Consider the following 4,163-nt stretch of genomic DNA (forward strand, 5'->3'; position numbering starts at 1 on the left):
CAGCTAGGAGTTAATCTCCCGGATGACGCGGTCATTGACAGAATCCTTCAGTCGCTTCCACCGAGCTACAAGAGCTTTGTGATGAACTTCAATATGCAGGGGATGGAAAAGACCATTCATGAGGTATATTCAACGCTGAAATCAGCGGAGGTGGAAATCAAAAAGGAACATCAAGTGTTGATGGTGAATAAAACCACTAAGTTCAAGAAAGGCAAGGGTAAGAAGAACTTCAAGAAGGACGGCAAGGGAGTTGCCGCGCCCGGTAAGCAAGCCACCGGGAAGAAGCCAAAGAATGGACCCAAGCCCGAGACTGAGTGTTTTTATTGCAAGGGAAGTGGTCACTGGAAGCGGAACTGCCCCAAATACTTAGCGGACAAGAAGGTCGGCAACACTAAAGGTATATGTGATATACATGTAATTGATGTGTACCTTACCAATACTCGTAGTAGCTCCTGGGTATGATACCGGTGCGGTTGCTCACATTTGTAACTCAAAGCAGGAGCTGCGGAATAAGCGGAGACTGGCGAAGGACGAGGTGACGATGTGCGTCGGGAATGGTTCCAAGGTCGATGTGATCGCCGTCGACACGCTACCTCTACATTTACCTACGGGATTAGTTTTAAACCTCAATAATTGTTATTTAGTGCCAGCTTTGAGCATGAACATTGTATCAGGATCTCGTTTAATTCGAGATGGCTACTCATTTAAATCCGAGAATAATGGTTGTTCTATTTATATGAGAGATATGTTTTATGGTTATGCTCCGTTGGTGAATGGTTTATTCTTAATGAATCTCGAGCGTAATGTTACACATATTCATAGTGTGAATACCAAAAGATGTAAGGTTGATAATGATAGTCCCACATACTTGTGGCACTGCCGCCTTGGTCACATAGGTGTCAAACGCATGAAGAAGCTCCATGCAGATGGACTTTTGGAGTCTCCTGATTACGAATCATTTGACACGTGCGAACCATGCCTCATGGGTAAAATGACCAAGACTCCGTTCTCAGGAACAATGGAGCGAGCAACCAACTTATTGGAAATCATACATACTGATGTGTGCGGTCCAATGAGTGTTGAGGCTCGCGGTGGCTATCGTTATGTTCTCACCCTCACTGATGACTTGAGTAGATATGGGTATGTCTACTTAATGAAACACAAGTCTGAGACCTTTGGAAAGTTCAAAGAATTTTAGAGTGAGGTTGAGAACCAACGTGACAGGAAAATCAAGTTCTTGCGATCAGATCGTGGGGGAGAATACTTGAGTCACGAATTTGGCACACACTTAAGAAAATGTGGAATAGTTTCACAACTCACGCCTCCTGGAACACCTCAGTGTAATGGTGTGTCCGAACGTCGTAATCGCACTCTATTAGATATGGTGCGATCTATGATGTCTCTTACCGATTTACCACTGTCATTTTGGGGCTATGCTTTAGAGACTGCCGCATTCACTTTAAATAGGGCTCCGTCGAAATCCGTTGAGACGACACCGTATGAATTATGGTTTGGGAAGAAACCTAAGCTGTCGTTTCTAAAAGTTTGGGGATGCAATGCTTATGTCAAGAAACTTCAACCTGAGAAGCTCGAACCCAAATCGGAAAAATGTGTCTTCATAGGATACCCTAAAGAAACTATTGGGTATACCTTCTACCTTAGATCCGAAGGCAAGATCTTTGTTGCCAAGAATGGGTCCTTTCTAGAGAAAGAGTTTCTCTCGAAAGAAATAAGTGGGAGGAAGGTAGAACTTGATGAAGTATTACCTCTTGAACCGGTAAGTGGCGCAGCTCAAGAAAATGTTCCTGAGGTGCCTGCACCGACTGGAGAGGAAGTTAATGATAATGATCATGAAACTTCAGATCAAGTTGCTACTGAACTTCGTAGGTCCACGAGGACACGTTCCGCACCAGAGTGGTACGGCAACCCTGTCTTGGAAATCATGTTGTTAGACAATGGTGAACCTTCGAACTATGAAGAAGCGATGGCGGGCCCGGATTCCGACAAATGGCTGGAAGCCATGAAATCCGAGATAGGATCCATGTATGAAAACGAAGTATGGACTTTGACTAACTTGCCCAATGATCGGCGAGCCATAGAAAATAAATGGATCTTTAAGAAGAAGACAGACGCAGATGGTAATGTAACCATCTATAAAGCTCGGCTTGTCGCTAAGGGTTATCGACAAGTTCAAGGGGTTGACTACGATGAGACTTTTTCACCCGTAGTGAAGCTGAAGTCCGTCCGAATCATGTTAGCAATTGTCGCATTCTACGATTATGAGATAATGCAAATGGACGTCAAAACGGCATTCCTTAATGGTTTCCTTAAGGAAGAATTGTATATGATGCAGCCGGAAGGTTTTGTCGATCCTAAGAATGCTGACAAGGTGTGCAAGCTCCAACGCTCGATTTATGGGCTGGTGCATGCATCTCGGAGTTGGAACATTCGTTTTGATGAGATGATCAAAGCGTTTGGGTTTACGCAGACTTATGGAGAAGCCTGCATTTACAAGAAAGTGAGTGGGAGCTCTGTAGCATTTCTCATATTGTATGTGGATGGCATACTGTTGATGGGAAATGATATAGAATTCTTGGAAAGCATAAAGGCCTACTTGAACAAGTGTTTTTCAATGAAGGATCTTGGAGAAGCTGCTTATATATTGGGCATCAAGATCTATAGAGATAGATCGGGACGCCTCATTGGTCTTTCACAGAGTATGTACCTTGACAAGATATTGAAGAAGTTCAAAATGGATCAGTCAAAGAAGGGGTTCTTGCCTGTATTGCAAGGTACGAGATTGAGCACGGCTCAATGCCCGACCACGGCAGAAGATAGAGAAAAGATGAGTGTCGTCCCCTATGCCTCAGCCATAGGGTCTATCATGTATGCTATGTTGTGTACCAGACCTGATGTAAACATCGCCGTAAGTTTGGTAGGAAGGTACCAAAGTAATCCCGGCATGGAACACTGGACAGCGGTCAAGAATATCCTGAAGTACCTGAAAAGGACTAAGGAAATGTTTCTCGTTTATGGAGGTGACGAAGAGCTCGTCGCAAAGGGTTACGTCGATGCTAGCTTCGACACAGATCTGGATGACTCTAAGTCACAAACCGGATACGTGTATATTTTGAATGGTGGGGCAGTAAGCTGGTGCGATTGCAAGCAAAGCGTTGTGGCGGGATCTACATGTGAAGCGAAGTACATGGCGGCCTCGGAGGCAACACAAGAAGCAGTCTGGGTGAAGGAGTTCATCACCGACCTAGGAGTCATACCCAATGCGTCGGGCCCGATGACTCTCTTCTGTGACAACACTGGAGCTATTGCCCTTGCCAAGGAGCCTAGGTTTCACAGGAAGACCAGGCATATCAAGCGTCGCTTCAACTCCATTCGTGAAAGTGTTCAAAATGGAGACATAGAGATTTGCAAAGTACATACGGACCTGAATGTGGCAGATCCGTTGACTAAACCTCTCCCTAGAGCAAAACATGATCAACACCAGAACTACATGGGTGTTCGATTCATCACAATGTAACTAGACTATTGACTCTAGTGCAAGTGGGAGACTGTTGGAAATATGCCCTAGAGGCAATAATAAAATGGTTATTATTATATTTCTTTGTTCATGATAATTGTCTATTGTTCATGCTATAATTGTGTTATCCGGAAACCGTAATACATGTGTGAATACATAGACCACAACACGTCCCTAGTGAGCCTCTAGTTGACTAGCTCGTTGATCAAAAGATAGTCATGGTTTCCTGACTATGGACATTGGATGTCATTGATAACGGGATCACATCATTAGGAGAATGATGTGATGGACAAGACCCAATCCTAAGCATAGCTCAAAGATCGTGTAGTTCGTTTGCTGTAGCTTTTCCGAATGTCAAGTATCATTTCCTTAGACCATGAGATTGTGCAACTCCCGGGTACCGTAGGAGTGCCTTGGGTGTGCCAAATGTCACAATGTAACTGGGTGACTATAAAGGTACACTACAGGTATCTCCGAAAGTGTCTGTTGGGTTGGCACGAATCGAGACTGGGATTTGTCACTTCGTATGACGGAGAGGAATCTCTGGGCCCACTCGGTAATGCATCATAATAATGAGCTCAATGTGACCAAGTGGTTGATCATGGGATCATGCATTACGGCACGAGTA

Source organism: Triticum urartu, chromosome 1, assembly GCF_003073215.2.
Source record: "Triticum urartu cultivar G1812 chromosome 1, Tu2.1, whole genome shotgun sequence".
Lineage (NCBI taxonomy): Eukaryota > Viridiplantae > Streptophyta > Magnoliopsida > Poales > Poaceae > Triticum > Triticum urartu.